Below are 24,245 nucleotides of genomic sequence, written 5' to 3'. Positions count from 1 at the left end.
TGGTGCAAGGACAGAGACATGATTCTATTTCATTTTCTACAACATGCCCTGAAAAGACAGGTCATGCTCCCTAAATCTACCCTCTATCTCTCTCAATCTTTATTCTGAGCCCAGTTTTCTGGCCTGCCACTAGAGTCTGTGAGCTTCCTCATGTCCTTATAATAAATTCCTTTTCTGCTTTAAGTGAATCGCAGTCCAATTTTATTGCTTGCAACCAAAGCACCCTAAATGATACAGGTGCCCTTTTGTGAGATTATCTCCACGATAAAGTAATGGATATTGACTCCATTTTAACCATCAGGTGCTCTTTCTAGAGATGAATTACAGCCTGACCTTGCCTAGTGGCTCTAAGGAGTCCTTAGGAGGTAAACTCAAAAAAGAAAAAAAAAAATCAATAGCCTTAGGAGAACTACTTCTAATGGTTTTACTTTTGCTGTGAAGCCCTAGGACTTGGTTATTGATCAACATGGTAATGCTACATTTGCCCATTCATACAATCAACCTTCTAACTTATGACCCATAATCTCAATTACATTTGTAAAAATTCCAGTGACCCAGTTCCATAGACTCCTCACAATAAAATAAGTAATGAACTAACCCATATTATGTCTGTCTCACCTGTAATACACATTAAGAGTCTGGATATGAATAGTTCTACAAAGCTAGAAAAGTAATTGCTCCTTTTCTAATACGTTTACTATCATCTTTAAGAATCTCTCACACCCTTTGGGGCATCAAGATACAATGATCATACTTTAGCTAAAATTTCTGCCCACAAATCCCTTAATATGAAGTGAAATTAGTCATCTCTACTGAAATAGGATGTTCATCAGGCCAGCAAATAACGGTACAAGCTTGGGCTTGTTCCAGCAGGGTTCAGACAAGGCCAGGGGCACTTGGAGGCATTCTGACATGACCCTGGTTGGTTGGTGGAATTTTAAAAATGCACTTACCCATTCCAGATCCCACATCCTGTAGAACTTGTGACTATGCTGATGTGTCACTCTTGTGATTATGTTTATCATCATGTGCCTATCATCTAAGCATAATTATGATCATAACATGATTTTGCCATGTTGTTAGATGCACAGTTGACCTTAAGAATGGGAGAGTCTCACTGAAACCCTTGTACACTGCTGTTGGGAATGTAAATTGGTTTTGCTATTATGGAAAACAGTATAGAGATTCCTCAAAAAAATTAAAAACAGAACCATCATATGATCCAGCAATCCCACTTAGGCGTATTTATCCAAAAAAGAAATTGAAATCAGAATCCTGAAGAGCTATTAGTACTCCCAAATTTGTTTCAGGACTATTAACAACAACCAGGATGTAGAAAAGACCAAAATGCACAGATTAATGGATAAAGAAACTGTGGCATATACATATAATGGATTATTATTCTGCTTTAAAGAGAAGGAAATTCTGCAATATGCGATAACATGGGTGAACTTTGGGGACATTTTGTTAAGTGAAATAAGCCAACGCGAAAGGACAAATAGCATATGATTCTATTTATACAAAGTATCTAAAATATTCAAACTCATGGAGGCATAGAATAGAATTATGGTTGCCAGGGCTGGAGGAGAGGGTAATGTGGAGTTTCTAATCAGTAGGTATAAAGTTTCAGTTCCCCAAGATAAGTTCTAGAGATCTGATGTACTACATTGTACCATAATCAACAATAACATATGGTACACTCAAAAATATGCTCAAAGACTAGATCTCATGATCCCATGTTACATGTCCTTACTGCAAGTTACTTATTTATTTTATTCATTCATTTATTTTATTTATTTATTTTTCTGAGATGAGGTCTCCCTCTATCACCCAGGCTAGAGTGCAGTGGTGTATAGCTCCCTGCAACCTTTAACCCCTGGGCTCAAGGAATCCTCCTGCCTCAGCGTCCCAAATAGCTAGGACTACAGGCATGTACCACCACACCAGGCTACCTTAAGTGAAAAAACAGAATGAGATTCTCATCTCTGGGTCTGACCTAATCACTGGGGCTCTTCTCAGTGGAGCACTTTCTCAGACTGGTGCCCAGGGAAAAGTCAGAGAGCTTCCACTGGATAAACCACTGCAAGCCCTGAAGAGGGAGGAAGCCACAGGAAAAGGCATGCAGATAGCCTTGAAAAGCTGAGAGCAACGCCCTGCTCATATCAGGGAGAAAACAGGAACCTCAGACTGACAGCTACAAGCAACTGGATTCCCCCAACAACCTGAATGAGCCTAGGGGTGCATTCTTCCCAAGAGCCTCCAGGTAAAAGCTGAATCAGGAGACACCTTGATCTGGGCTTCCTGCTACCCTGAGCATAGCAAGCCAGCTCACTTCAGACTTCCAGAACTGAGAGCTAATAAATGAGTGTTGTTTTAATTTGCTAAATTTGTGGCAATTTATTATGCAACAAAACAAAACAAATCCGTCCTTTAATCAAGAAGTTCTTGATCCACTCAAATTACTTCTCACACCAGGATCTCTAGGTCTCTTCCCACAGAAAAAAGAGTGATTTTGGGAAGTCATTCTCCAATTTTCTATGCCAATTTCCCACATCCAATAAGATACTTTACTTGGCACTGAAGAGGAAGAAAGAAGAAAGGAAAGGATGGTCACAGTTAAGAATGGTGATCCAGGCTAGGCGCTGTGGCTCACGCCTATAATCCCAGTGCTTTTGGAGGCTGAGGTGGGAGGATCCCTTCCAGCCAGGGGTTTGATACCAGCCTGGGCAACAAAGCAAGACCCTGTCTCTATAAAAAAAAAATTTTTTTAATTAGCCAGGCATGGTGGCACACACCGGTAGTCCTAGCTACTTAGGAGACTGAGGTGGGAGGATGGATGGCTTGAGCCCAGGAGTTCGAAGCTGCAGTAAGGCATGATTGTACCACTGTACTCTAGTCTGGGTGACAGAGCAAGACCCCATCTCAAAAAAAAAAAAAAAAGAGGCAAGCCAATCCAGCACCAGGGATTTCATGGGCAGTCTTCATTAAATGTGCATGGCAAGCGTGAGAGGAGACTGTTCGTCCTCATTGTTTACCCAGAGACACTAAGCCTCATGGACATGACCTCAAATAGAGGCTCAACATACACAGCAGCAGGTGAAAAGCAAACAAGGAACAAACTTCTCTCTTATAAACTGGCTTTTTACTCTTAAATTTGCACTCACCCCAAAACCACTGCAGGATGCTAAAATAAAGCACATGGACACTAAAAAAGTGTCCAGAGTAGGCTTTAGTCTCAGGGCCCTCTGGCCAGTATAACTTGCACCCCCCCCCCCCCCGCCAATGCCCAAGACAGAGAGGAAAGAGGCAGCATCAGAGCCCCATTTAAAATAAAAAATCATAAACGACTTCCTCCAAGCCACTTCAGCAAATTATTTGTGAACCTCAAATGTCTGTGATTTCTTACAAATAAATAATACCTAACTTTTAAGCTACATTTTAAAACTAACTCAAAGAGGTCATAAATTTCATCAACCCTGTGGTTACAACACAATGGGCCTTTTTCTCTGTCATCTCTAACAAAAAGAGCAGTTTAAGTACTTTCTCCTGTCAGATGCAGACTAATCAGACACTGTAGCAATCCTATAAACAATTGTCCCACACCCTGAGAAAGCTAGAATCAGTCAGGTATAACCTAATAAAAGTCAGGGAGCAGAAATAAGTGAAACTTGAGATGCCAGATTTCACTCGCATCCGTGTGAAGAGGCCACCAAATAGGCTTTGTGTGATCAACAAGGCTGTTTATTTCACCTGGGTGCAGGTGGGCTGAGTTCGAAAAGAGTCAGGGAAGGGAGATGGGGTGGGGCCGTTTTATAGGATGTGTGTAGGTAAAGGAAAATTACAGTCAAAGCGGGTTGTTCTCTGGCTAGCAGGGGTGGGGGTCACAAGGTGCTCAGTGGGGGAGTTTTTGAGCCAGGATGAACCAGGAAAAGGAATTTCCTAAGGTAATGTCATCAGTTAGGGCAGGGACCGGCCATTTTCACTTCTTTTGTGGTGGAATGTCATCAGTTAAGGCAGGAACAGGTCATTTAAATTTCACTTCTTTTGTGATTCTTCAGTTACTTCAGGCCATCTGGATGTATGCATGCAGGTCACAGGGGATATGATGGCTTAGCTTGGGCTCAGAGGCCTGACACTAGAGGCTTTCTTCTTTATTCTTTTTCTTAAGAAAATTTACAATCTTGAAGAAATGGAATGCACAGCCAAATGATTCTAAATAAAACCGCCAGTTAGTATGTTTTCTAACGCTAGTTTCTTCATTAAGATGCTTCAGATACCTTCTTAGACGTTCCTTTGAAATACCTGTATTTCAAGCTATTTTATAGTTAGTGGGGTATCCTCCAGCCAGAATATTTAAATACATGTGAACCAGGATAAGGCTAAAATCTAGCCTACAGGTTAAGAACTGGACTAAAGAATCTGACCAACTGAATTGGAATCCCAGCTCTGCAACTTACTAGCTGTGCAGTCTTGAGATCAACACGTCATCTCAGCTGCTTCTTCTGGAAAATGGAAATCATAATCAAACCTACCCCACAGGGTTGTAGAGGTGAAATGAACAAACATACACATAGCACTGATACAGTGCTCCTATGTGCCAGACATAGTTATAATTATCAGCCTTCATGAGTGCTTGGCTCCGTTATACTCACAAACTCTCATCACAGCACTGTTAGTGCATGAGAAGCATCCAGGAGAGACTTCTGGGGACTTCCCGGGGCCCCTCTCCTTATATCCACCCGATTAAACCACAAACATACTTATCTCCAGCCATAGGTATGAGAGGACCACATTTTTAAGACAGAAATGCAAAAAACTAGTGTTAGAACCTCAGAGGTTTTTTGTTTGTTTTTGGTTTTTGTTTTTTTTTTTTTAATTTTTTTGAGACAGAGTCTTGCTCTGTAGCCCAGGCTGGAGCGCAGTGGCGCGACCTCGGCTCACTACAAGCTCCGCCTCCTGGGTTCACGCCATTCTCCTGCCTCAGCCTCCCAAGTAGCTGGGACTACAGGCGCCCGCCACCAAAACTGGCTAATTTTTTGTATTTTTAGTAGAGACAGGGTTTCACCGTGTTAGCCAGGATGGTCTCCATCTCCTGACCTCGTGATCCGCCCGCCTCGGCCTCCCAAAGTGCTGGGATTACTGGGCGTGAGCCACTGCGCCCCGCCCAGAGTTGTTATTAAAAGAAATGCAATTGAGAATTGAGTGAGCAATGTGGCTTATACAGTGACTACAGCTATCTGTCTAGAAGTCAGCATTTGGTAATTACACCAGCAGTACATTTGGGAACCATTTCCAAACAAAAATAAGGGTTTTTTGGTTTGGTTTTTTTTTTTTTTTTTAAGGAATTTAACACCTCTTTAATTCCAAAACACAGGAAGTGAAAGAGTACTTAGCAGAGATACACATCAACAAACTGATGCTAAAAACATCATCATGAGGAGAGAACTTGATGGCCCATGTCACAGCACCAACATTAATCAGGCTCCACTTGCCTGTAAACCAACAATTACACATTTGCTCATTAAGAAAAACTGCTGTAAGCCAAGTCCTATAAAGTGTGGGCTACACTGTAGTCACGCTTGGTCTTGGCAAGCTATTTAAACTTCACTGAATCTCGATTTCTTAAACAACAAAAAGGATAACATTCTCAAAGTCACCTAAGGATTAAATGAGATAATGCATCACAGTTGATAAAATGGGCTCATTAAGTTTATCCATTATTATGATTATTCAGGCAGTTCCGAGATACATATTAAAATATGAACCACATCACAAGAGGGAAAAAAAAAAATCCTCAGAACAAATTACTTCTTTTCTGCAGATGTTAACCTTAAGAACGTTAACGGTTTCTAAATTGTGGTGTCAAGCCTTTCCCAGGGGCTCAAGGATGACCTCCACACTGTTCACCCACATTTCTCTTGACAATATCAAACATCCCGCTCCATATTCCAAGATCCAAACAGCTCTTCAGCTATCAGAGAATATGGGAAATGGCGACCTTGAAGCATCTGGGCAAGTTCACTATCAAGAGTCACACACTAAGACAGACATGAACAAGGGTGGGGGAAGGAAGAGCGACACCCCCATCCCATAGCCCACACTTCGATAGCCCTTTATGCTCATGGCCTGTGCAGATTTAAGGATTAGAAAGAACGACACATTTCATTATGCTCATAAAGTACTTTCACCAGGAAGCTGAAAATCAGGCACATCTTTTTCTTTTTCCAGTTTTACCTATCCAAGCAAAATGACTGACATCCAGGTAAATCAGCAAAGAAACATTTCCCACACGCATAACTCTATGGTCCATGGGCAATTGGACAGAGGAAATATACAACAATTGTATCATGCGAAACAGTTTTCCTAGGTCTACTGGAAAATGTCATCCCTTACAAACATGAGGCGCTATAAGACAATTCCCCTCATCACTACATGATGACAATATATTCTTATATTGTGCTGCAATACATTGAACATAAATCAATAAAGTCTTTACAACACACTAAGGCCCTTGGAGATGGAAACCTGCCACCTTGAATACGGCACACTGCTGTAAGCAAGCATGCCTTGGGCTTAAGGGACAGAGATGACATTCACACACTACACAGAATCCACACCTGGTGCCACTGCTCCTTTGCCTGCCCCCCTCCATCACATTTCATCCCCTCACATTTGAAATATTTAGCATTTATAGCTTCCACCGATTGTATCTCAATAAAAGAGTAAATAAAGCTTATTATCAGCCAGGCATAGTGGCTCATGCCTGTAGTCCCAGTACTTTGGGAGGCTGAGGTGGGTGGATTGCTTGAGTCCAGGAGTTCAAGACCAGCCTGGGCAACATGGTGAAACCCCGTGTCTACAACATCCAAAAACATTAGCCAGGTGTGGTGGCACCTGCCGGTGGTCACAGCTACTTGGGAGACTGAGGTGGGAGGATGACCTGACCCCAGGAATTTGAGGCTCTGGTGAGCCGTGATCATGCCACTGCACTCCAGCCTGAGTGACTGAGTGAGATCTTATCGCAAAAAATAAAAATTTTTTTCCAAAAAAAGCCTATTGTCAAAGTTAAAAATTACATGACAAGCTAATGGAGCACAGTCTTCCATATTGTTTTAGACTCACAGAATCTACTAGAGACAATTATAACCCACCATAAAACTATGACTGCACAAATTTTACATATAGGTCTCTGAGAATATTACAGTATGCCCAATTATGCATTTATTTATTATTTGTTTGTTTGTTTTTGAGAGAGAGTCTCACTCTGTCGCCCAGGCTAGAGTGCAGTGGCACGATCTCAGCTCACTGTAACCTCTGCCTCCTGGGTTCAAGCAATTCTCGTGCCTCAGCCTCCCGAGTAGCTGGGACTACAGGCACACACCACCACACCCAGCTAACTTTTGTATTTTTAGTAAAGATGGGGTTTCACCATGTTGGCCAGGCTAGTCTCGAACTCATGACCTCAAGTGATCCGCCCACCTCGGCCTCCCAAAGTGCTGGGATTACAGGTGTGAGCCACTGCGCCCGGCCCAGTGTGCCCAATTATCAACCTTGATCTAAAAGTTCTTTAATAGTCATACCTAGGAACCAAACCTGGAAACATGTGAAATGTCTTGAAATGTCCTAGATGTGAAAAAAGTGATAAAACACAGGAAGATGTGTTCAGTTATTTAAAAACGTAAATAGTGTATCTTCCTAATGTATATCTAACCTGATAGATTAGAAACACATGCAAAGATCTGAGCATCCACTGCTGGTCAAGATGGGAGGAAAGGGCACGCCCAACATTGCTGCAGGCAGGAAGAACTGTACATCCTTTGGGGAAAGCATCTGGTGATGACTGTTCAAAATTAAAAACGCACATTCGCTTTGACTCAGCAATCCCACTCTCAGCATAAGGATAGATGCATACAGATATCTTTTGTTAAAAAATAGTATTTGTAACAGTAGAATTATGAAAATAGTCTGAAAGCACATTAACAGGGGCATGATTGCATAAGTCAGATATATCCATCCTTAGAATATGATGCTGCAATTAAAAGGAACGGTAATGAAGGAGATCAATAGGTACCGACCAGCAAAGATACTCTGAAATACGAAATAAAAAAGACTTTGGTAAGTACTGGGTATGACATAATACCATTTCTGTCAAAATAAAACAGAGGGGTGGACTTCATATGTATGTACATATTTAAATGTATATACCTCTGTATACAGAGAAACATGGAGAAAAACACAAACCAAAGTGTTAACTGCACACACCCAGTGGTCCTCTGAGGGCCGGCCTCCCGCTCCCTCAGGGCCGTGTCCGGGCGAGGGCACAGAATGCCTGTGCTCCCGGAGTCACTCCTCTGTGCTCCCTGAATGTAGTTCTCATACACAGAACTCCATCCCTGATGCAATCAAATCCCTTAAGTGGGTGACCATGTATTTATCATCCAGATTGGGAACTTCTAAGAATGGAAGAGGGTCCTATGAAACATTAGCTGGGGAATTAGGTGTCAACAGGAGCCCTATCCCATGGAAAAGGAGACATACAGCCACCCTACCCCGAGCATGGAGCCAGGATCCCCTAACTGCCCACTTCCTCAAGGCAACCCCTTTGTGGGGAGGGGTGTTTTCCTTTATCCAGGACAATCACCACCCACTTTCCAAGGGACAATGTCCTAAGTCCTTCCACACTTAGGTGCTCTAAGTGTCAAGTCTTTCCTTCTCCCCCTCTTTCATTCCACAAATACACACAGAGCCCCTATGACTCCCTCACTCACTCCTTCATTCAATAACCAAGTGCCTGCTATACACTCAGGTGCCCGGAGTACGACAGTGAGAAGTACAGAGATCCTGTCTCCGTGGACCTAACATTCCGCCTGGGGCAGAGATGATAAAGAAATAGATATCTAATAGGATCGGGTGTTAAGTCCCACAGAGCAAACCAGAGCAGGGTAGGGGACATAGGGAACAGGGCAAGGGAGTGGGTGCTGCCCTTTACATGGGGTGTGGGCTTCTCTGACAAGGCAGCATTTAAGCAGAGATGGAAGGAAAGGGGCACACAGCATTTCAGGCAGGGGAAATAGCAGGAACAGGCTCCAGATGGGGAGCGTGATGCCCAGAAGTGAGCAAGAGGGAAGTTGCAGGCCTGATCATGGCAGAGGGCTCTCGATGCCACTCAGGGAAATAAGCCCAGCCACATGCACCAAGAATTCAGTCTTGGGGGCGATCAGTATGACATTCATCAACCAGAGAAATAATGGCCTTCTAAGGAAGGTGGTCTCATCAACTCCTTTGTAAACAGAGGCCCTTCTGCTTCTCTTGTTCAAGGTAAGAGGAGAAAGAAAGTTCAGTTCTGGTGGCCATCACTGCAGATATTTATTTTATTATTATTAATATTGAGACGGAGTCTCACTCTGTAGCCCAGGCTGGAGTGCAGTGGTGCGATCTCGGCTCACTGCAAGCTCCACCTCCCAGGTTCACGCTATTCTCCTGCCTCAGCCTCCTGAGTAGCTGGGACTACAGGCGTCCGCCACCATGCCCGGCTAATTTTTTGTATTTTTAGTAGAGATGGGGTTTCACCATGTTAACCAGCATGGTCTCGATCTCCTGACCTCGTGATCCACCCGCCTCGGCCTCCCAAAGTGCTGGGATTACAGGCGTGAGCCACTGCACCCAGCCTTTCACTGCAGATATTTAAACATTATAGTTATGCTGTATCTGCTGAAACATAAGGCCATTAAACCAGTTATCACTCATCAGCTTTGGTCACAAACATCTTACTGCTGAAAAGTAAAATACTTCCCTTAAACAATGCACTTGTTAATGTCCAAACAATTCCCCAAGGTCATATTCAGAGAAGAATCTGGTAGGATTTCATAAACTGTAAGAAATGTGTATACCATCAGGTAGCCTAGAGCAATTCTAGAAATAACGTGGTTTTACACCACTGTTGCATCAGCTTTGAAAAAGAAAGATTTTAAGACAAGAAAAAGAGAAGGGTATTTAGAAAGAATAGAATATTACACTTGGTCTGCCATAAAGTGTCAGCTCTAAAAAAAAAGTCAGAGTAAATGCCACTCTTTAAATCCTGAACTAAATTCCCAAATAATTTTTATCGCTGGACCTAGACTTGGCTTATCAGTGACTTCACGGGCAAAACAGCAAAGCATAGATAATTAATATCAGTTCAGAGACATATAAGCCCCTGTCAAAGAACTAAAACATACTTACCTTTTAAAAATATTTTCAGAACTTAAAAAACATGTTATATTATTCCAGTTTTTAAATAATCTGGCACATTCAAATCAGTAAAACATTTGTAAGATTTGTGCAGCTAAATCTTTAGATTTGGGTGTCCTAACACTTAACCCACACGTGCACGCACCCACGCGCACACGCACATGCACGCGCACACGCACACCCCCACACACACAGAGCTAGAATCTCCTGGCTGACAGAAAACCTGCCCTGGTGGGACATGGACCAACCATTTGTCCTCAACAAACTGTCTGAGACATAAAATTCTGGTGAGGTTTGGGGGTTGGGAGATGACAGCTGAGCTAAAAGCATCAGTATTACTGATTTTGGCTTCATGCTACTCCTTTACAGCTGTCCTTTGCAAGCTGAACACAGTATAAGTCAGGCCAAAGGACAAGGACAAGAGAGACAGGAGGTTAAAGTTCACCAACACCCTAGAAGAAGAGACGGTTACACTCACAATTACAGCTGATCGCCAGCCACCAAACTTTTTTTTCCTTAATGCCAGGGCTCCACAGTGGCCAAGAGACAGGAGACAAATGACTTTCTAACAATTGCAACAATAAATGATTTTTATTTTCCAATAGCTAAGATACTGTGGAAACACTTAAAAGAGTAAGCTAAGAAAAATGTCTTTGCTTCCCTGGGCCTCTAAAATTTGTCTAGAGTCCACTTCTTGAGAATAAGAGCCAAGTCTGAATTGTGTCTTCATGCCTTGGTGCCTAGCACCGTACCACCCATACATCAATTTCACAATTTGAAAAAATGCTGAGAGGACGGGCACGGTGGCTCACGCCTGTAATCCCAGCACTTTGGGAGGCCGAGGCGGGCAGATCACCTAAGATCAGGAATTCAAGACCAGCCTGGCCAACATAGTGAAACTTCGTCTCTACTAAAAACACAAAAAAAATTAGTTGGGCATGGTGGCAGGCACCTGTTATCTTAGCTACTTAGGAGGCTGAGGCAGGAGGATTGCTTGAACCCAGAAGGCAGAGGTTGCAGTGAGCCAAGACCATGCCATTGTACTCTAGCCTGGGCATCAGAGTGAGACTCTGTCTCAAAAAAAAAAAAAAAAAAAAAAAAATGCTAAATGAAAAAGCAAACAAAATTTTTCCCATCAACCACCAAGTTTACTACAATGCCGAACATCTCCAAAGGTTACTGTGTGCAAAGGGGTCAGATGCAGCGTAAACCAGTGTCAGGAGAACCCAACCAAGTGAGAAGGGGCTTGGGGAACCCTCCTGAGTAGTCAATGTCTATTCTGTTCTGACATTAGTGAACTCCCGGTGATGTTTCAGACTACCTGTTTGGGACTAATTTTTATGTCCACTTTTGTTTCCATCTAAATTCATGGGCTCTCAGTGGGCTCCCGGTGAGCTGATGCCCTGCTGTTCGCGTGGTGTGCTCTGGAACAAGGGCTCTCCCACAGCGGATGTTATTCAGCTTTCCCGTAAAACGTCACCTTGTCCTCGGCATCCATTTCAGTTTCCAGCAAGTTACGTGAGATTATTTAAAATGCAAACTACCTGCACAACTGAAATAGCATTTTTAAAACATTCAAGAACGAAGGCCCTAACGAAAACCAAAATCTCTGATCTAAGGACTCCGCCAACAATATCCAAAAAGACTGATACGATTTTCTTTGTTAATATTTACGAAGCAGGATTATTCTACTAAAACTCAGTTTAGTTTAGGCTTTCTTCCAAGTTGATTCAAACTGTATTTCAAGATACAGCTTGAGTAAGCACATTGTTTCAAATCTTAGTTATTACCACGTCAACTTACAACACTCTTTACGAGAATCACAGGCTAGATCTATTAATACAACAAAATCTTCACTTTAAGGAAAGAGTCAGCGCTTAAATTAGCCCTTCCTACTGATGCATTTGAAACACTGGGAATGAAAGTCATGTTTTTCCCTACAAGCAAAATCATAGTGTTCAGCGTCATTTCTATGTATCTACAGAAATACGATTAAGAGCCTACCAAGGCAGAGCTAGACAGAATTTAACAGAATGCACTGTGTGTATTAACTAACTGATTTTATTTCTACCAGTGTCTGATTCTCTATGTTATGGGCAAAATAAGAAAACCTCCCAAGTAACTAACTTCTCTAGTCTTTGCTAGAAAACTTCCTTCTCCACACATTATGGGCTGCTCTATCTCTACCCAGGAAGAAGAAAGAGCTGCCTCCATAAAATTGTCATCTCAAACTTCAGCCCTCTCTGCACTGCCTGCCCACCCTTTGGTTCAACACCTCTTTGGTGTTCTCCCTCCTTCTCCATAAACGAGTGCTACAAATTCACTCCTCTCCTCTCAGTGCCTGCCCATCTTCCTCCCAACGTGCTTTCCCTTCCACACCACCAGCCCTTCAAGAGGAAGCAGAAACCATAAGCAGTAGAACTCCTTCAGCTCCCCTCTCACAAACCCACCTATCTCAAAGTACTTCCATCACTTCCTCTAGCTACAGTGGAAGAGGAAATCCAACTCTAGGAGCTTTGTTTCATCTTTTACGAGGATGGTTTTCAACTTCAGCTCCCTTTTAGAATCACCTGGGCAGTTTTAAAAATCTCAACACCAGTCAGCCCCAACACCAATTACACAGGAATCCTCCTGAATGGTTCCCACCATCAGTATTTTTTAAAAACACTCCAAGTGGCTCCAACGTGCAGCCAAGGTTAAGAACCCCCTTCTCTTTCTTCACACTCACTAGGGGTATTGAAATGTGTGCAGGTCTTTTCCATCTTAAAAAGCCCAGCCTCCCTCAGTCCCATCTCCCCCTTCAGGTCCATCCACATCTCCCTCAGCTTCTTCATGATGAAACTTCTTAGAAGAGCTGCGTGCACTCTTCTCCCCTTCCTCACCTCCACTCTGCTCCACCCAGTGCCTTGCAACTTACCATGCTGTCTCCTGGCACTGATTTCACCGGGCTACCAAAGGCCATGTGGCTCACCCCAGTGTCCCTCAGTCCAGTTGTTCCCAACGTCCTGGACTGCTCAGCAGCACATTTCTTGGGATTTGTTTCTAGTTTCTTTCCTAGTAAATAGTGTGGCCTTCTGACCTGCAAGCGCATGTACATCTTTCTTTTTTATAAGCAAGGCTTTATCCTATTACACCTTTGAATGTTTTTGTTTCCATTTTTATTCTCTTCCTTTGGAAAAACAAGTAATATGTGATGAGTAAGCCTTTGTCTCTCCTATGTATCATCTTCAGAGAAATCCTTTTTCTCTCATCTTTTTCACTTTGTTTTGTAGAAGTCTCTCAAGTCTGTTGATTCCTGTGTTTTCATTTGTGTTTGTTATATTTGGTGGCTTCTAACGTGACTTTCCTCTTTCTAATGGTTTTTCTCCTTCTTCACAAGGATTAATCAGCTCACTTTCCACCTCCTATATTTCTTCTTTTCTTTTATCACGTATCTTTCCTTTAAACTTTGAGAAAACTCAGTTTTCATTATTCCTTTAAGGCCATGAAATACTAAGATTCTGAATTCTTCTTTTGTTGGTGAGACAATTTATCTTCTGATGTATATTCCGCATCTAGCTTTGTCTGTGTTCCATTATTCTATGAACTTGCCCGCCTGTGCCAAGGTGTGGCAGGCACAACCAGAAGGCATTCGTGCTGCACTGGAGACAACCTGTCACTTCATAGGAGGAGTAGCCAGCTTCCAGTCCAGCATTAATCTCCAGTTCTCTCCACTGTGGTCAAGTCCTGTAGCCAGGGAGTATTTTACACTCAAGCGTAAAACTTAGGCAGCATTGATGTAGGTTAGAAAGAAGCCCCTCATGCCACAGGCTCCTGAACTCCACCTACCTGAGCCTTCTTTCATCCTCAATTTGAGAAGTCCCCACTCTCAGGAAGCTGGCCTAGACATTAGGATGGCACTCAGTCACAATGGGGGCCTAGGTGTGCATGCATGGGCTCCAACATCAGGGGTCTCCACTCACTAGACTTTTATGTTCCTGGGATCCCTAGAGCTGTTGAAGTCACAACCTGCCCAACTCTACACAGAAGCTCTTTTCCTCCCTCAACTCCGAGTCCTCCAGTTTTCCGTGGTGCGCAGCTGAGTTGCACAGAGAGAGCTGCCCCTCTAGTCTCTTACTATTTTAGTGAAGCCATCTAATTTCCACAGGCCAGACTATACCCTGCCTCAAATTAGAGGACTATATAAGCTCACAGCATCCTCTCTCCTTTGGTCCAAATTTCACTCTATTTGCCAGGTATTCTTTAAAGTGTGGTTTGAAGTTGTAGCTATTTAACAGAACACAGCATTTTCTTCTTTGTTTCTCATTCTTTTTGTTCTTTTTGGGGTTCCAGGTATAAAAACTGAGTAAAACCCTGTCTTCATGCCACTGTCTTTTAACTAGGTCTTCATTTAATTTTTAAGCAGTTTAATGTAATGCCAACAAACATTTTTCTTTTAGTAAAGCCAACCTATCCCAAAAATCTTAAGTTGATTAAACCGTGGGGGAAAAAAAAAAAACTTAACCTGAAATTTATTATTCTAAATATTTCCAAAGACTGGAATGATTTCTAAATGACAAATTATTATTTTTGCTAAATTTCAGTCACCTTACATGCAAATCATAAATGCATATTTTGCTTTCAACTGACTCACAATCCCCACAAAAACACATGCCACCCATTTCAGTGACTATGGATTCCAATGTTTGTAAAGAGCTTGCGAAGCCCATTTCTAAAAATAAGATGTTTGGAAAATGATGATTCCTACCGAAGCCACAGATTATCTTCCAATTAACTGAATCCTAAATAAATTCAGGCTGAATGCTTTGAGGAGGGAGATTCTTCTCTATGAAACAATATTTAAAAGTTAATAAATGTTGATTCTACATAACCACCTTCCTCTCTTACCCTTGCCAAGTAGGAATGAGCTTTTATAAACTCTACCACTTGTATATTTTTAGACTTCAGTACACCAGCCAAAAAAGAGGTTACCATATATGATACAATTCAAATCTTATCTCCATTTATGTTTAAAGTTTCTTATTTGCTTATTTTTTTAATTTAAAAACTCTGGCTTTCTCTGCCCCCACCTTGCAACATCCAATTGTTTATTTAATTCACTTACAAATGAAAGGTTAGCCGGGCGCGGTGGCTCACGCCTGTAATCCCAGCACTTTGGGAGGCCGAGGCGGGCGGATCACAAGGTCAGGAGATCGAGACCACAGTGAAACCCCGTCTCTACTAAAAATACAAAAAATTAGCCGGGCGCGGTGGCGGGCGCCTGTAGTCCCAGCTACTCAGGAGGCTGAGGCAGGAGAATGGCGTGAACCCGGGAGGCAGAGCTTGCAGTGAGCCGAGATCGCGCCACTGCACTCCAACCTGGGCGACAGCGTGAGACTCCGTCTCAAAAAAAAAAAAAAAAAAAAAAAATGAAAGGTTAATTTTCTTTAAATCCAGTTACTTACTTTTGAAAGAATGCCTTACAAATGATAATCATTACACATCCACATTATTATATATTCCATTTGTACAACTCATGTGACATTCTCGTATTTTATACTGTAAACGTTTTCTTCATAAAAAGACAGTTACCTAGGTTTAAAACAAACCTAATTTCAGTTAAATTATTATACTTCTTTTCTAATTCACAGGGACAAAATGAATAACTCTGGACTGTGACCCCTAAGCTAGAGCTATATAGTGAAAGAGAAGAAAAGGGGGAGAGGCAGGGAAAAGGCTCTCAGGACCAAAGCACACATCCTGGTAATGGAGGCAATTGCAGTAAATGCAACCTGACAAGTATTCAGAGACCGGAGCAATATTCCATCAAGCATTTTTAAATTCAGTTCCACACAAGTCAACTCAGTTTTGCCTGGAGATTTTACCAGACATTTAGCTGGTGTGTATATAATTACCTGTCTCTCTGAATTGGGGGTGGGGAATGAAAAACAGCACAAGGAAGTGCATGATGTTTAAAGAAAGCAATAAACTAAAGACCTGATGTGAAAGAGCTGAAACTCAGGGACTCATTCAACAATAAAAATGTTTATCTTTAACATCTTTAAGCAACAATTTCTTGTTTTAAATCTAAAGGTCATCAACTTTGTTTTGCTCAGAAATTTAAAGACAAAAATGTAATAATATTTATTCCTCATTTTAAGAGTTACCTTCGTCATATTATCTATCATGGGTATCAAAGGCCACTGCAGGATTCTCAGTGTGTGTTACAGCTTCTAATCATTTTCTCTAGTTTACCAAGTTACACTTACCATACCATAAGCATCCTTGAAATATTATCTTCAGAATTCATTTGAGGTGTTTGGTAGCCAAAATTCATTGGAGAAAGTCTAAGATATAACTCCCAAATATAAGTTTCAGCCCAGTTCTGAAATAATAATTTTGCAACATACAAAAGAGTGACAGTACATGAATTCTTACACGAGACCTCTATAAAGTATCACTTTAGCAAAATAAAAGCATGTATCAGATATTTATATATCTCTCAGTTCCTATGTTCTCTGCTTCTACTGGATATATCTTTAAGGCTCCTTGACTCACCAATTATTAAATGGGGAGAAATATAATGGTTTCATCTATTAAATATGTTCAGGATCATCTACAGAGTAATACACATTTTCTTTCTGTGTTCCATAGTCTGACTTCATAGCACTAAGCATGCTACAACATAATTTGGCTGAAAACATACTTTAAATCAAACTTTTTTTGAAAAGAAAGATAGAATCTATATAAGTAAGAAGTATAACAAAGATATAAGCTTTTTATGTTATCAGGGAACCCTCTGTAGTTTCACTGTCCAATTTATCAGCCATATGTGGCTACTGAGTACTTGAAATGTAGCTAGTCCAAACTGAGATGTAAGCATAAAATGCACTGCAAATTTTGAAAGCTTCATGAAAAAAAAGGTAAAATATCTCATTAGTAAATTGTATATTAATGACAGATTAAAATAATAAACATATTAAGTTACATAAAATATATTTAAACTTTACTTTTTAAAATGTGGTTACTAGAAAATGTTAACTTAAAATTGTGGCTGGCCAGGCGCGGTGGCTCACACCTGTAATCCTAGCATTTTGGGAGTCCAAGGCAGGCGGATCACCTAAGGTCAGGAGTTCAAGACCAGCCTGGCCAATATTGTGAAACCCTTCCTCTACTAAAAATACAAAAAAAAGAAAAAGAAAAAGAAAAAGTCGCCAGGCATGGTGGCAAGCGCTTGTAATCCCAGCTATTCGGGAGGCTAAGGCAAGAGAATCGCTTGAACCCAGGAGGTGGAGGTTGCAGTGAGCCAAGATCACGCCACTGCACTCCAGCCTGGGCAACAAGAGCAAAACTCCATCTCAAAAAAAAAAAAAAGTTGTGTCTCACATTTTATTTCTATTGGACAGTGTGGTTTTATAGACTAATTTTGAAATAGTCTTACAAGGCAGTTTAATCAGTCATTATAATAAAGTGACAGTATAACAAAAAAAAGTAAGGTAAAAGGTAGCATGCATTCTCTCCCTAACCCTCTCACCACATGTGCCTTGCATGGGGAGCGGAACAGCAAAGCTATCCATCAGGAAGGTTACGGAAACAAAAGACTCAGCTCATTGCCTTTAGCCTTATCCCTGACATTTAACTCTTCCAAAAATTTCTTCTGCTCCACTGCTTCCTGCTGCAAAAAGTTTCCAAGCAAACCGTGACCCCAATCTCCCAGGCAAGCACATGCTTCATAACTCAGTTGAGCTATGGCAATCAATGCTGCTCTAGAAACCGGTGCCCAATAGGCATGCAAATGCACAGACACCTGGAGGAGTTCACAAAACCCTCTCAGTTAAACACAAGTAGGGCTTCAACACACATGTGGCCACCCCTGCTCAACACCCAAGCCACATGTGTGACTCTCCTAGTATTGTCACTCCCACCAGGCAGAGGCATACTTTCCAAAGGACTGGTAACCAAGAAGCGATGGAGGAATGGATTTGGTGTTGTGACCAGCAGGATCCCCCTGCTGAATTCTCCCCTAAGCCTCCGAAAGCTCCCCACTGCTTCAGCGGTTTCACATCTTCCTGCCCTTTCTTTCCTAGGTTTTAAGGATAACTGGAAACCCACATTTGGTCATTGAGCATTCACAGCATGGTCCGGCATTGTCTAGCAGACCCTGGGGCAGCAGATTTAGTGTTTTCACGAAGATTTCCAGGAAACTCAGTCATTCACTCATTCAACAAATGTTTATAGAGCTCCTACTATCTGCCAAGCATTGGTCTAAGGCATCTGGCACATGTCATTGAGCAAAAGAGACAAAGATCTCCTATTCAAGCAGAGAGGCAGGCAATAAACAAGAAAGAAAATAAAAAGACAAATTATATAGTATTCTAGAAGGTGGTGAGTACTAAACAGAAATAAAAACAGCTCAGGGTAAGGAAGTTCTAGGCCTCTGGGTGCAGGAATGGCAGTTCTGTGGAGTGGCCAGCGTGAGCCTTGCTGAGAAGGTAACACTAGGACCTCAGAGGGTGAGAAAGCAGCCATGCCAGCCTCCAGGGAGGGAGCTGAGGCAGCAGCGGCCCCACTGGCAGAAGGCAGCTGCATGAGGGGCAGAGAGACAGAAGGTCACGGAGGTGATGGGGCCAGGCCACGCAAGACTCAGAGGCCATGGTGAGGACTGCAGCCTCTGGAACGGCAGAGGAATGATTCACTCTGCCTTGTGTCTGTCTTGAAAGGAGCACCTGCCTAGTGTTCTGAGGATTCTTCTCTAGGAATCAAGGGCCCAAGCAGGGAATATCCAACTAAAATGTGTAAAACGTGTTAAACACCATTGCAGCTGAGAGCTACATAATAACAAACAAGACAAAGATAAGAATAATGGTGTCTGATCTGGGCTGAGAGAGAAAAGGCTGTGGGTGGTGAGAGAAGTGGGGAAAACCACTATTACCAGGACCCAAAATGGTGGCGCTGTGACTGTTCACACCAGAGCTGGCATGGGGGACACGAAGCAGCGTCTGCGGTCACAACGGTGGTGCGGCTCCTCACCATGCACATCCTTTGAAGGACTGCTAAATAACAAGAGCTTGGCTTTCCCTTTTATATGAAAGAAACCATTTCTCTAAAAGCAAATACATTACAACCACCACCATAAAAAGAAAAAGCGGGGGACACTATGAACTCTGGGATTTCCAACCTGATTCCACATTTACGCAGAACGTGTGGCACATAGGTGCACTGCCCTTCGATTACTTCACTGAGCAGGAAAATGTGAGCGTGTAAAGAAAAAAAAATGATCAGTATAAATAAACATTAATACAGAACTAATTTTCTGAGTTCTCATTTCACTGAATAATTATACCTTTGGGCTAGCATGAATAATTTATTAAGTAGCATGTAGTTTATATGTAGCCTTGCAACTTTTTGCCCTCATTATACAATCATTTGAAATCTTTCCGAGGCAAACCATAGCTGAAAAAAAAAAGTGACTTCCATGCAAATGTCTTTTTTCTATCAGCCTATGGATAGTTTACTAAGTGTCTCTTTAGGTTAACAAGAGCTATTCGAAAAGCTGTTTAAAAATCCTCTTTCTGAAATATGTTCAATAATTCATTAAAGTTCTAAAAAGCCAAACTCCCTTTTTTCTTAGCTTATTATGCATACTGATCCTTGACTCAATTTAGCTTTTAAGAAATGTAAAACCATACATTGCTTCCTGGCTTCTTCACAGTTAACAAATAACCTATAATTCAACTAGAATGCCTGTTAAAATATTATCCTCATAATTCTGTTAGTACTTTGGGACCTATAAGCCCTAGGGGGTTCCATTTCATATTAAAATTGTCTTCATTTGCACCTGTTATAATAAGAAGCTGCTGTGTAATGAAGCATCAATACACTAATTCTTAGAGCTGACCTGTTTTGATAAGTCTCACAGAACACACAACACTGATTATATCTAGACCTGAGTGGTCCTCCTCATTTTTCCTGCTGCTTCATGTTCTGTTACATGATAGCATCATAAAATGGTAATCTAATTACTACAACTATTAATTATGCTCATGATTAATTTGAAATACCTGACACAAAATGTAAATGTACAGCCAGAGACAACACACAGTCTTAATGAAATCCTAACACCTGAAACTGTTCAGCATCATTATCAGTCAAGTAACTGTGCTTACTTTCCTCTCAGCTGGGCAGAGTTGGTCCCTAGTATTGTTTACTGAAAATCTGCTTCAATACAGAACAATTAGTGTGCACCTGAAACATGGCCTGGAGTGGCACACTCACTTCCAGCATCCTCCCAGGTCACCCCTAAAATAAGATCATCAGTCCCTGCTTTTGTCTTCTTCTTAATACCTCCCACCTACCCCCTGCCAAACGCCTAGTTCTCTCAAGAAGTCTGCTGATTTTCGTGGAACCTCCAAGTAAAATAAGGTTACGACCCTTTTGTAAACTGCTGTGTAAATTGTTTACGTTAGATATAGTAGGGAAAATGTTGCTTGAAGGGGAAAAAAACAAAAATGCTTAGACAAAAATAGCAGGGCCTTAGTCTGAAGACTGTATCCCTGATATACTGAATGAGAACTGGAAAGATCAGGACAGGACAGTGTGTCGGGTTTCCAGAAGACAGCCTAGAACTGTTGGGGGTGGAATTAAATCGACATAATTGCCCCTAGTGTTGGGACAAAGTACTGTGAAGCCTCGTCAGATGCTGGTGTCTATTAAATAACTCAAAGAAAACAGTTAGCTAAGACGTAAGATTGCCCCAGTGTTTATGCTAGCAAAAGCACCCTGATACCTGCTCCCTCTTCAGGTTCAATTACAGTGAAAGGCAGGAGTAACATGGACAGGAGTGTTATTACTGATATCATTCGTGTTTTCCTTCCCATTTGCTTTTCAATCTCCCCCTTGCAAGTAAGAATCCAGGTTTTTGTTCTGGGAAGAGAAGACAAAGGAAGGGACCAGAAAGAGAAGAGAAAATAGAGGGCACAGGGAAAGAAAGGAAAACACTGAAGATTAACAGGAAAAAGGTTCATGGAAGGAGGAATAAAATGCTTTTTCACCAAAACTTTCATTAATAGCTTTGCCTCTTAACAAGGTTTTTTATGGAAACATTCTTTATTAAATGAAATGTATTCTAATGATATGTCTTTAAAATATTTTATGATGGCATGTCTTTCTCCTAAGATCAAAACACATCCCATCATTTGCCATCAGTCAATTTATCTCACTGTTTGAATCTGAGAGGAAATCTGCTACTTATGATTCATAGAATATTAATAAAACTTAAATATATTCTATTTCTTTTTTTGAGACAGAGTCTTGCTCTGTCACCAGGCTGAAGTGCAGTGGCGTGATCCCGACTCACTGAAATCTCTGCCTCCCAGGTTCAAGCGATTCTCCTTGTGCTCAGGCTGCCTCAGCCTCCTGAGCAGCTGGGACTACAGGCGCCCGCCACCACGCCCAGCTAATTTTTGTATTTTTAGTAGAGATGGGGTTTCACCACATTGGCCAAGATGGTCTCGATTTCCTGACCTTGTGATCCGCCCGCCTCGGCCTCCCAAAGTGCTGGGATTACAGGCGTGAGCCACCATGCCTGGCCAATATATTCTAATAAACCCTCATTCAAGTATAGGTAGCATCCAAAGAATAATTCCAAATATCATAATTTAAATGTTCTTTTAAATTATGATAACTTCAAGCAAAATAAAATCACCAGAAGACAGAAGAAAGAATAATTTTGCCTCCCAATCGTTGAAGCATTCTTTAAACTAGAACCTGATCTTACATAGTATGCCTGGAAAAATTTACAAGGTAATAAATAAAATGCATGTTATCTATTTAAAGGAAAATTTGAATATCTCAAAATACACATAAACTAAAAACCATAGACTGTACAACATCATAAAGATCAAGGCTGAGATTTCTAGAATGCAGTACTTACACGTCTGTGCACAGAAACATGCGTGCGCACACACACAGAGTCCTCATAAGGAAAATTGCTTGGCTGACTGTCATTTCTATGGAAATATGTAAGTTGAAAAGATTTGACAATAAAACCTTCTAAATCATCAGTCTAAATGTAAAATAAATAGATCATCTTCAATAGCAAATTAATTGCATCCCTGAGGGGTCCCCTACCAGGAAATACATTCACACTCTTAGTAATTTTATGACAACTCCTACATTTTCACCTCCAACCCAGACTTCTCTTCCATGGACACCAGCCCATAGGTCCAACACATACTTCTCGTCTCCACTAAGGTAGTGACATCTCAAATTTTAAATGTCCAAGCCAAACTTCTGATTTTCTCCATCACACCCCAAACCTGTTTTTCCCACAAACTTCTACATCTCAGTAATGACATCCCACAACCTATCCCATCCCCATCTCACATACCATCTTATGGTGGCAGATAGTATTTTCTAAAAATATAGCCCCAATAATATATCCAAACATCTGCATCTTCTCCCCTTGAACCTGGCTGGGTCCTTGTGATTCCTTCAACAAAAGTTATGTCAGAAGTGACTCTGTGGTTCCCATAGCTAGACCCTAAAAATGCAAGGCAGCTCTGCCTGGCTCTCCCAGGACTGGTTCCTGGAACCCAGCCACCACGCTGCAAGGAAGGCCAAGCCACATGAAGAGGAGCATGAAGAGGCCCATATGGAGAAAACTCTATCCTCCCAAGGTCTGGGCTGTGCTCCTAGACAACAGCCAGCACCAGCCCACTGGCCTTGGGAGACAGTCACCTGGAAGCATCTCCTACAGGTGACAGCTCCTACATTCTCACCTCCAACCCGGACTTCTCTTCCATGGACACCAGCCCATAGGTCCAATGTATACTTCTCGTCTCCACGAAGGTAGGGACATCTCAAATTTAGGGCCGTGGATGTAGGAACAGTGCAGGCTCCAGGGCCCTGTGCTCACAGGCCTTATGCTCAGTGTTTAACGCTCTGCGGTCACAGTCTTACTTTATCTGTGAATTGTGTTCTTTAGGTGGAACAATGGCGCATGAGCTGCGGACTTGGATCCTCAGCTCCTGCATAATCCCACATCACCAGGACAGGTCCTCAGCTACTCACTAACCACTCCCCTAGCACCCTGGCCCCACCCTGGCTCCTCCACACAGTGAGGGCTGCCTCATTTTCCCCTGGCAGAGAGACACAAAGAGGGCTGGGTACGCATGCCTATGATGTTTCAGAGTGTGGTATGTTGCGGCTGTCCCATCCTGGGATAGCAGAACCCAGGATGCTACTATAGCATAGATAGTATGACAGGTGACCCTGTAAGAGTAAGCCCTTACCCATTCCCAATCTAGCTACCAAGCACATCCAGCATGGAGGCTGCAATCCCTCAAGGGTCACCAGTCCACCGTGGGTTGAGGTGGCGGGTCCAAGCGAAAGGGAAAAGTCTGGCTTGAGCCCACAGCTGAGGCATGTGTCATCTGTCCTGGGGCTGGAGGGGAGCAGGGGGACCTGGCAGCTTGTCCCTTGGGGGAACCGAGGCAGGACCCCCATGTGCCTATGACGGTCTGCACTGTGCAGCAATTATCCTCAGCCCTGAGGAAACCCATCAATATGAGGCAAATAAAAACACCACGACATGTCCAGAAAAAGACCACAAGAGAAAGGAAAAATGTTTTCTATTTCAGTATGTTTAATGGCACTTTTACCCTGCTTTTCACACAAAAGGCCCTTGTCCTTTTCATGTTACATGAGCCCTGCTCCAGCATGCAGCTGACACCCCGTGAAGCTGAGACGAGCCTTCCCCACAGAACCCTGCCCAGACTGCAGATCTGTAAGCAACGGAAATGGCTGCTATATTCCTTGAAGTCACTGAGTCCGGGGTGGCTGATTGTGCAACAAAATACAGCGACAACACTTACTTTGCAGTTTCTTTTCTAACCCCTGTTCAAGCTTGACTGAAGTTCCATGAAGGCAATGATTTTGAGGGTGTTTTGTTCACTGTACCTATTGGACAACTGCCCCACCCCTCTCAGTGCCCAATAAATGAATGAAGTCCCACTTTGCTGAAACTTGATCTTTAG

At 42.2% G+C, this 24,245-nt stretch overlaps 1 protein-coding gene and 2 long non-coding RNA genes across 15 annotated transcripts in view; 1 reads left to right on the top strand and 2 right to left on the bottom strand.

Moving 5' to 3' along the window:
- Positions 1 to 24,245, bottom strand: part of PTPRM (protein tyrosine phosphatase receptor type M) — an 829,686-nt gene that overhangs the window by 705,347 nt on the left and 100,094 nt on the right. The gene's annotated exons all lie outside the window — the stretch shown is intronic.
- Positions 5,208 to 24,045, bottom strand: LOC144336490 (uncharacterized). Its single transcript, XR_013408338.1, has 2 exons — positions 21,776 to 24,045; positions 5,208 to 6,787 (listed from the first exon to the last, which is right to left on the bottom strand). It is a non-coding gene; the product is annotated as an uncharacterized LOC144336490 (long non-coding RNA).
- On the top strand, positions 5,310 to 11,332 carry LOC144336486 (uncharacterized). Its single transcript, XR_013408332.1, has 3 exons — positions 5,310 to 6,792; positions 7,509 to 9,632; positions 11,125 to 11,332. It is a non-coding gene; the product is annotated as an uncharacterized LOC144336486 (long non-coding RNA).

Source organism: Macaca mulatta, chromosome 18 (assembly GCF_049350105.2).
Source record: "Macaca mulatta isolate MMU2019108-1 chromosome 18, T2T-MMU8v2.0, whole genome shotgun sequence".
Classification (NCBI taxonomy): Eukaryota; Metazoa; Chordata; class Mammalia; order Primates; family Cercopithecidae; genus Macaca; species Macaca mulatta.
Note: the sequence above shows the minus strand (reverse complement) of the source record. Positions and strands in the feature narration are given on the sequence as shown.